The sequence below is a fragment of the Eurosta solidaginis genome, chromosome 2 (assembly GCF_040869045.1).
Source record: "Eurosta solidaginis isolate ZX-2024a chromosome 2, ASM4086904v1, whole genome shotgun sequence".
NCBI classification, from domain to species: domain Eukaryota; kingdom Metazoa; phylum Arthropoda; class Insecta; order Diptera; family Tephritidae; genus Eurosta; species Eurosta solidaginis.
The window spans coordinates 170,682,030-170,692,277 of NC_090320.1; the positions used below are offsets into that span (position 1 = coordinate 170,682,030).

General features: G+C 33.3%; 1 protein-coding gene across 2 annotated transcripts in view; it reads right to left on the reverse strand.

Moving 5' to 3' along the window:
- FASN1 (Fatty acid synthase 1) overlaps nt 1-7,226 on the reverse strand; it is a 320,602-nt gene extending 313,376 nt beyond the window's left edge. The window contains exon 1 of one of the 2 annotated variants that reach the window (XM_067766395.1): nt 6,873-7,226. The gene's annotated coding sequence lies outside the window, so the exon portion shown is untranslated. Of the gene's footprint in view, nt 1-6,627 lie in introns of both variants that reach the window. The other variant, XM_067766394.1, reaches the window with a different exon arrangement.
- Between the last annotated feature and the right edge of the window lie 3,022 nt (nt 7,227-10,248).

Here is a 10,248-nt window from a genome sequence, read left to right on the forward strand (position 1 = left end):
TTTGTAGATTAATCGCAAACTATTTGAGTGGCCGGGCCAAAGTCTTAAAATTTAGGAACTAAAATTCGAAATTTTTTTTAACTACAAATATATATTCTGAGCTACAATTGAAATTTTCTGAACTCCAATTATAATTTTCAGAACTTCAATTTAAAATTCTGAACTTCAAATTTTAACTTTCTTCAGTTGGAGTTTTCTGAACTGAAATTGAAAATTCTGAGCTTGGATTGTAACTTTCTGAGCTTGAACTGCAACTTTCTCAATTAAAACTAAAAAAGGTGTAGATATTCAGTTGCAAGGTACGATTTACCTCAAAGTTTAATGTTTGAAGTGAATTTGAGTTTATTTAGCAAATTTTAAATTATTATTATTTTTATAGTTTTTATAATAAGTAATAATAATTTACATTAGTTCCTAAGTTTATATATTTTTTAAGTGATATATATGAAGTGATACCTATATATATTTTTTTTATGTAAATCACTATAATGAATAAAATGAATTTGAGCTAATTTATAAATTTTCAAGCCGACTAGGACTAGTATATTAACTAGTAGGATGCTGATGCATAGACTGCGTAATATGCCAACTGGTATGTTGGTGTTGAATACACGAACTAGTATGTCAATTGGTATGATATTAGCATGCCGTGTGGTATAATTCTGGCGCAAAGACTGACTAGTGTGTTAATTGGTATGACCCTGATGGGTATGCTAACTAGTATGGCATCTGGTACGATGTTGGTGTATATAATGACTAGTTTGCCAATTGGTATGATGCTGATACAGAAGCTGAGAATTGATATTTCGTAGGACATCGCCGTGTTTAAAATACTAGTTGCTAATATGGAAAATTACAGAACTCATACTAGTTGGAATTTTTGGCAAACTAGTATTCTTCTGGTTTGACTGCAAGGATCTTGTCGGAAACCCTTTTCGCGTATAGGAAATTCTTTTCGCTCTATCCAAAGTTGATTTAAAGGAGAAGGCGAGGTGGCTCACGCTAGTTCTTTTTTGATAGGGGTTACCCCAGTACTTGTAAAAATCTGATTGCTAATTAATTTACCAGGTGGAAGTATATTAAACGGGCAGGAAAGTCCTAGGAGAAATCATTATTTCCAAGAAGTGTTAATTTGGATTAGATAGGCATTTGGTAAAAAAAAAGTTTTATCATAGACGCTTTCAAAAGCTGTGGAAATGATCCTAGAAATATAAGAGAAAGTTTTTTTCGGTGTTTTACGTTAGAAAAATATTGAAACTAATAAAAACTGTGACCTCAAAAGTCACCCACGTTAACCGGATTAAGTTTTAAAACGAAAATCAGCTTTTAATTTTTCACTTACTTTAACAATTTCTTAGGGGAATGGAATGGGAACTTCGGAAATGCTCTTACCTTAGAGGAATGGAATGGGAACTTCGGAAATACTCTTGTCATTCCTAGTATTGTAATTCAAAAAACTTCAATTACATTTCCAATTGCTTTGGTTTTGGGACAAAAATTACAATTTTGCAAATTATATTTTTTTTTAAATTAAAGAACCCATGAACCAACCTCAAAAAACATAAATTACTATTGGTGTTTTTATTTTTGGTGAATTGACTGCGGTGGAGAAAAGCAATTGATAATTTTTTTCAATTACTGAGAATTTAATGGAATTGCAGTTTACTCAGCTCTGAATATATAAGCATATTGTAACGAATTTACTTGCAATTCCCTTTATTTGCAATCTTCTGCTAAGTTCGAATCACTAAACTGTTGAATAAATAACTCCAATATTGAATAATGGAAAAATGGCCTTTATTAAAATACCTCACAATAACACTCAAACTGTGCAACGAATAGCTTAATAACCAAACTGATAGCTTAAATGAAACTGACTTTCGCTAGATATCGTCTTAGACGTAACTGCTTAACAACTCAAATCAAACTGAATTACAGCGCCTCTACATCTGTCGCCTTTTATACTCTTTGGTTTCCTCGTTCGCATCTTCTAGACGCTTCCAGAATCTACTAGTCCAGTAGCTCTCAAACTTCTCAGCTGTAACTACAATTGCACAATTTTATAGTTTTTCTCATTGCATACTTATAGGAGTATCTCAGATATATGCATACATTTGTGCATTGACTCTCTGCTGCTCGTACACGTACATGGTACATATATGTAGACGCAGTTATTGTTTCGTTTATGTAGATACATGATGATCGAATTATTGATGTGCATTCACGTCACTGCTTAGCATCGGCTTAGAGCTGGCAGCACTCCTTAGTTTTGCTAATATTCGTAACAATATATAGGGATGCAGTTTACATTATCATGGGGTTTGCTTCCTTGCCTTAAAATTTGCTTGTCCTCTGGCAAGTGTAACTTTTGCAGAAACTTGCTGCGCTGGATTGATTGCAAGCGTGGTTTTATATGTATGTATGTACATAGAAATAGATCTCTTCCTACATATGCATATATACACGTGTATGTACATACATGCATTAGTATGGTGTTGCAGAAATTAACCGATGAGCTGGAACCTCATTTTTTTTCTATTGATGCTAAAACAGTCATGTATTTTCATGCATATTCATGGTTATAAACGGCAGTTTTCAAGGATTTTTCTCAACTTATCTTTATAAAAACATTCCAATAGCCAAATAGGAGTCATAAAATAAGGGGATAGAAATACGTTAACTTCGGGCACCCAAATGAGATCATAATGATTCTAAATCTTCCTTATTAGAAGTCCCGGATCTTTTTTGACTCCAAATTGCTGGGATGAAACCGGAAAGAGTCTACTAAGAGCCATATAAGAGGCAAACTATGGGCTGCAATATGACAAATATATTAATTTTAGATACTTAAATAAACTTATTATATTGTTACGAATATTAGCAAAACTAAGGAGTGCTGCCATCTCTAAGCCGATGCTAAGCAGTGACGTGAATTCACATCCATAGATCTATCATTATGTATCTACATAAACGAAACAATAATTACGTCTACACATATGTACCATGTACGTATACGAGCAGCGGAGAGTCAATGCACAAACACATGCATATATCTGAGATACTCCTATAAGTATGCAATGAGAAAAACTATAAAATTATGCAATTGTAGTTACAGCTGAGAAATTTGAGAGCTGCTGGACTAGTAGATTCTGGAAGCGCCTAGAAGATGCGAAGGTTGAAATCAAAGAGTATAAAAGGCGACACTTGTAGAGGCGCTGGAATTCAGTTTGATTTGAGTTGTCAAGCAGTTACGACTAAGACGATATCTAGCGAGCAATAGCAGTATTATTTTGAAAGTAGAGTTTCATTTGAGCTATCAATCAGTTTGGTTATTAAGCAAGCTATTTGTTGTGAAGTACTTTAATAAAGGCCATTTTGTATTATTACATATTGGAGTTATTTATTCAACAGTTTAGTGATTCGAACTTAGCAAAAGGGCAAATAAGAGGATTGCAAGTAAATTCGTTACAATATGTAAAAACACCAATTAGGTATCCTTTTATTTAGAGTATTTTCTGATACAAAATGTTTGTTTGGAAGTTCGAAGTCTTTTGCTTTTCCTTCCGTATAGGTACACCAGGGTGGTTCTTATAAATCAAATAAATGACTCACTCCTTCAAACGCTTATACCAAGGCCAAATAGATCACATATAAATTTTGATCCCTATTGAAAACTGATAAAGGGTGAAGCCGGGTCAAATTACATTCACATTGCGCTATAAAGTCGTGGTTTTGCGCCAGTTTACCAGTACTGTTAAACTGAATTTAACATTAAAAATTATGTTTTCTAAGAGCGATCAGGTACGCGACTGGTAATGGTTAAGAGGTGTCGAATTGGGTAAATTTCAGATTTGAACATATTTAGCCTTCATAGGGTACACTGAAATTGAAACTCTTCCAATGGGGACCAGAATTTATATTTGATATCGCAAAGCTATAGTAACTATCTACATATAGTTGGTATAAGAAATCAAAAAATAAAGTTTTTTTTTTAATTTTTTGATTCTTCCTAGAGAACTCTTAACTTTGACTGCATACCCCTTAACATATTTTTTCATTTTTGTACTATAGTTTGCAGAGGTGAGACTGGAAAAAATTTTCTTTCGGGTTATATTCCACCTAGTTTTCATGGAAAGGTAATAATATTAAGATGTGAATATGCTTAGCATTCAAGAGAATGTAATATGTATATGCACACATACACGTCCGGATTAACAAGTAGGCAGAATAGGCCCCCGAAAAATGAAAATGACTTCCAAAAATTTTCTTAAAAACATAAAGTTCTAGAGAGTGAAAGGAAAAATATAATCAGAACTGAAAATAAATTTTACTCAAATAAATAAAACTCAATTGACCGCATTCAAAAGGCGACGACCGACAAACTAGACAAGGATCCTAAAAAGGACATTTCCGACTAATTTGACAAATTGTATGAGCGTGCAAAGAAGTGTATCGAAGTGAAGGGAGAGTATATTGAATAATAAAAAAGGTTTATAATTTTTCTTCAGTTGGAAGGTCATACTGGTGAAAGTCTAGCGAATCAAACTTTAAAGTTTCTTACTGGATACTGTGGTTTAGATATTCAAATTTGTAGAGGACAATAATATGACGACGCATTAAACATGTACGGAAAGTATAAAGGTATGCAAGCAAGAATATTGATTTCGAATGAGAATGCGATTTATGTTCCCTGTTCCGCGCATTCTCTTAATTTGTTTGGAGAGCATGCTTGTGAAGTGCTGTTTTTATGCAGTAGATTTTTTAGCCATTATGCAGACATTTATCTAATTTTTTTGAGCTTCCACTTATAGTTGGGCGTATTGAAAAATAAAATAAACAATGAGAAAACTTTGAAGACATTGTCAACTACACGCTGGGAAGCACATTCGAATGCGACGAATGCAGTTTACGATTCATTTTATGTCATGTTAGAGGCTCTAGAAATCATTGCTGATGATGAATCACAAAAAACTGATACTCGTTATGAGGCGACGTGTATCGCGAATAAAATGCAAAAATTTGAATTTAGTTTCATGTTGATTTTATCGAACTCTATTTTGACTGCTATGCGTTCAGTGAGTAAGTCATTGCAAAGTGAAAAAGCAGATTTGCAAACGTGTGGTTTTCTGTACGGATCGTTAGAAGAGAGTTTCATTCCGTGAAAAGTTCAATGATTTCGAGGAAAAATCAAACTCATTACCTGGTGTAAGTTATACAGAAATCGTAAAACGTACTCGTCGTACAAAAAACCAAACTAATGACGGAAATGCTCCAGAAGTAGAATTTTCGCCTCGCGATGATTTTAGGGCAAAAGGTTTCCTCGAAAACATCGACAATCTTCAAAGTGAAATCAAACGACGTGCGAAAGTGTATATGGAAGTTTCAGAGAGATTTGCATTTCTCATCAACCCTTCTCTAACTGATGGAGACTTGCACGAAGCTATAAATAACTTAGTTCGTTTTTATTTTAGAGATTTGGGAGAATTTTTCATTGAAATGAAACAATTCAAAAGTTACGTGAACTCAAGATACACTGATGCACAAAAAACTCAGTCATTTGTATAAGATTCTAATGGAAGATCAATTAGCCGATGTACTTCCTAACACAGAAATAGCTCTTCGGATGTTTTTAACATTAATGATCACAAATTGTTCTGCCTTCTCGCAAATTAAAACGAATCAAAGCTGCTGAGATTCTAATGGAAGATCAATTAGCCGACGTACTTCCTAACACAGAAATAGCTCTTCGGATTTTTTAACATTAATGATCACAATTTGTTCAGCCTTCTCGCAATTAAAACGAATCAAAGCTGCTGAAAGAGCTATAACGCGACTCTCTTCATTGAGTCAGATTTATTGAACAAATTCGATATTGATGATATAATTGATGAAATTGCCGATTACAAATTTAGAGAACATGCTTAAAATGTAGATAGCAATTTTATTGATATTATTACACTGTGACAATAAAATTTCTATGAAAGATATGTTTGTATTTTTTAATCGAAAAAAGAAGGGGACGGACGTGAAAAAAGAAGGGGACGGACGTGAAAAAAGAAGGGGACGGACGTGAAAAAAGAAGGGGACGGACGTGAAAAAAGGGCCCCAAAATTGATGATTGCCTAGGGCCCCGTTTAGGGTTAATGCGGCCCTGCACACATATATTCAGTCAATAGTACGTAAGATGCATTTCAAACCCCTTAGTATACCAATTCCTTCATACCCCTATCATGTACAAGTTTTCTAGGGGGCTGGGTCCTGATTTTTATGGTACATTTTATAAAAAAAAAAGTTGCTTGGTTACAGTTTTAAGCCCTTAACAGAAAGATATAGTTTTCTTGAAATATTTTTCCAATTTTACCGTTTAATTTGTATTAGATCCGAAACCCCGGTGGTTTAGTATAAAACTTGATTTTTCCCCCTAAAAGAAATGAGTAGGTATTTCTATACTTTTAAAGGTAGAGCTCTTTATAGAATTATGTCGGCTTGTAATATCACTCACTGCCAATATCGAACTAATTCCTTACTCAAAGGAATATTTATTTATTATTTAATAATTTGCTGTCATTTAATTTCTCATATTATTTTATATTCACTCAATATTGAAATACTTATGTATGTACCTACCAATTGTAGCGAAGTCTTTATAATCCTTTTGCTTCTTCTTATTCGCTTTTATTTCTTTTTACCACGTTCGAAGCTTTGGCCTACCCCGTTACTCTTTGTACGAGTAAAATGCAATATTTGTATGTAGGCCTTGTGTTACCACTAAATGGACGTTCGTGATGTACAGTTCTTTCTCGTATTGTTTCAAAATATTTTTTTAAACCATAAAAACTAAAAAGTTCACAATATTTGAAAAACTCATTTACCTTATTACTGTCACTTTGGCTATATTTGTTTTATTACACTTTCTCATTAATAAGCAAATCTACATTAATCTCAATCACTTAAGTATGTATGCATTCTTTTTCCATATGGTCAAATTACTTCAGGTCGCAGAACTTAGGAAGTTGTGTTGAAGATAAAAGTATTCAGTCACTCTCAATTATTTCACCGTTAAATGGAAAATTTCCGTTTGTACGACAGCTAAGTCTGTAGGTAGTTCCAGCACTACTAAAATGAATATGTAGACTTCCAACCGCCAAGATTCACTGCCGCCAAACAATCTAAATCAGACGTCTTGACGTTGTAAATTGTCAATGAAGACTGTTTCTGATATGCTAAAACTTGCCAGCATTTAACAGTTGGTAGACGAGAAACCGGCATTGTTATATGAAACAATGACGTTTCTCCATTAGAATTCGACACGCAAAACGCAATGTTATCGCAAATAAAACACTCTTCTATAGAGGTGACATACAGTGGAGCAAACGTTCAATACTTTCATTATATATACAAGCGGGCGTCTTGCTTTTATCGTAAGTCATAGAAGCTGATTTTTAAGTGTCCAAAGTCCAGCCCTAAAAAGAAGTTGCGCATTAATTAAGTTGAAGTGGGTGTCTGTAGTTGCCTAAAAGTTTATAATTTTTAAATATACAAAACCAAGTTCTCGTACCTATAACAAATATAAAATAGCCGACGTGCAAGGGTAAAAAAACATCTAGTTACAGTTATACATACATCATGCGATATAATGATGCTATGCTGTGTTTTGTAAATTTTGCAAGTGGCTGCATCGTTCCATTTTGATAACTTTTTTGCTGACAATGTCGAGACATTTTCTTCTATACTAAATAAGGAACAAATGTTTTTTTTTAAATATGAAAGTGTGTAATACCATCAAAAAACTATTTCTAAACGTTAGCTCCAATCCATTCGCTGCAAAATTGTATATGTACGTCTATGAATGTAAAAAAAATCCGAAGCAATTGCCTTTTGTTTTTTTTTTTATTTATTGTGTACTTGCGAAACAATTTTAACTTTTTATTGTAAACTGGTGCAAATCAAAATTCTCATATTTCGAGATTTTATTATATCCCAAAATAGCCGTCTGATAAAGTTATGATCACATATAGGTAATGCTTAATGGACAAAAATGACGGCCGCAGATGTCTTTGATTTTCTTGTTTCAACTTCGTTTGGTTGTTCCCAAAAAAAATTAAATTATGTATTTATTACTCCTGTTTCTAGTAAAACGAGCAATATCTCATATTTGTTTACTGACTGCTAAAAAAGAAGTATTGCATATCGTTTCCACCACGGAGAAAGCTACTAACTCTAATTTAACTCAAAATTTCTTCACATCTTGGTGAAAGAAAAATGTATCGGATATTCAACCTGCTATATATGAAAGGTCGGCGATTAAATGTGTATTTATTTTAAAAGTGAATAAAAGCGAAACTTATAAAAAGATCCGTAAATTGCGGTATAAAAAACGCACCAGCAAAAGGTGGACTTTTTTCCCATAAAGCGTGGACTTATCGTTTTTTCCAAAAGAAGCAGACATTCCGGATCATTTAATTCAGAACAATTTCAGAATCACTTCGGGATGATTTTTGGTATCATTTCGGGTAAACTTCAAAACCTTTTCGATACTGTTTCGGTACAATTCGAGACAGTTACCTGATCACTTCAGAATCTGTTCGAAACTATTTTGGGACAAATTGGGAACAATTTCAGGATAATTTGGGATTTTTTTATGATCCTGTAACTGTTCTGAAACTGTCCCGAAATAATTCCGAAAATAGGCCCGAAGTATACTCGAAAGGTTTTTAGCATCAAAAACTTGTCCCGAAACATTAATGAAATAGTTTTAAATTTTTTCCAGACATAATACCTAAAATAAATCCGAAATCATTTACAAAATTCAGAGCAATTTCAGGATCACTTCCGGATGATTTTTGGTATCATTTTGGGTTAACTTCAAAACAATTTCGAGACTGTTTCGGTACAATTTGGGACAGTTACAGGATCACTTCAGAATCATTTCGGAACTATTTCAGGAGTAGTTGGGAGCAATTTCAGGATATTTAGGGACTTTTTTATAATCCTGTCTGTTCCGAAATAGTTTCGAAATGATTCCATAAATAGTCCCGAAGTATACTCGAAAGGATTTGGGGCTTCAATCCTCCTTCAATTGCCCCGAAACTGTCTCGAAATGGTTTTCAACTCTTCCCGACATGAAGAGCTGGAACGCTGAGTAACGTTTCAACTCAATTGAGTTTTTTCTTTCTACTCTAAAATTTTGTTGAATGAAGCTAGCAGCTTTTCCATTGTGAATAACACAATGACACTTCTGCATAGACGTCAAAATTACAAAGCCGATAACCTGATTTTTAATTGACTATTGTGGTCTCATTTTGTATCTCTTTCTATCACCCGCTGAAAACAGCCGGCCCCATGTGCCGCCATATTGAGAATCCTCTCAAAACGCTAAAAAGTAGCCATCTTGAGCATCCTGTGAGAAAGTTGAAGGACAAGATATGCCACTTGTTTTGTAGGTAATGGTTTTTATAAATAAATACATCAATTTAGCACTATTTCCGTACATGTATGCATTTAAAGTTTACGCAACATAACTTTTTTTTTTAAATGTTCTTAACATATTTTAATTTCTTGTAACCACGTATACTTTAACAACTTATTTTTTGTCGGTATATCCTCCAACTTTGACTAAAGATTTTAAATATATCTGACTACTTACATACATATAAAACGAAAATATTATCCTAAAATCAACATGTAATAATTATCTATTTGCATAATCATGGCTAGTTTCCAATTTAATATTAATATCTCACTTCGTTTTAAATCTGGAAAAGTGTATAAGTTTCACTGTTCGAGTATCTACTACCTTCAAATATATAAACAATGAGTGCTGCCCCTAAATCGCTCTCATATTAAAAAAAAACACATAAGCTAACACATACTATAATATAGATATAGAATCACCTCATATGGTGAGCCAACCAAAATTCGCGAAAAATTAAACTAAAAAGAGATATATATTCAGCGTAGAGCGGTATAACCATTTGGTCGCAAACTAAAAGGTAGCCTTTCTCTGTGGATTTCACGGGCTCTTTTTAGATGAGAGCAAAACAATTTATTAAGAGAAGTTCCCTCTGAATTAACTCTTTAATGAACTAAACTCATATCGAGACGGTTTTTCGATTGTTTCGTAAGCGCTAAGTTATCAAAAATTTTTTTGATGAAGAGCTTCTAAGTACTACTTATGTACATCCTTTACAAACTTGTAAACTACATTAAGTACTGTTGCTGAAAAAAATTAGTCAATAAATATCGTTT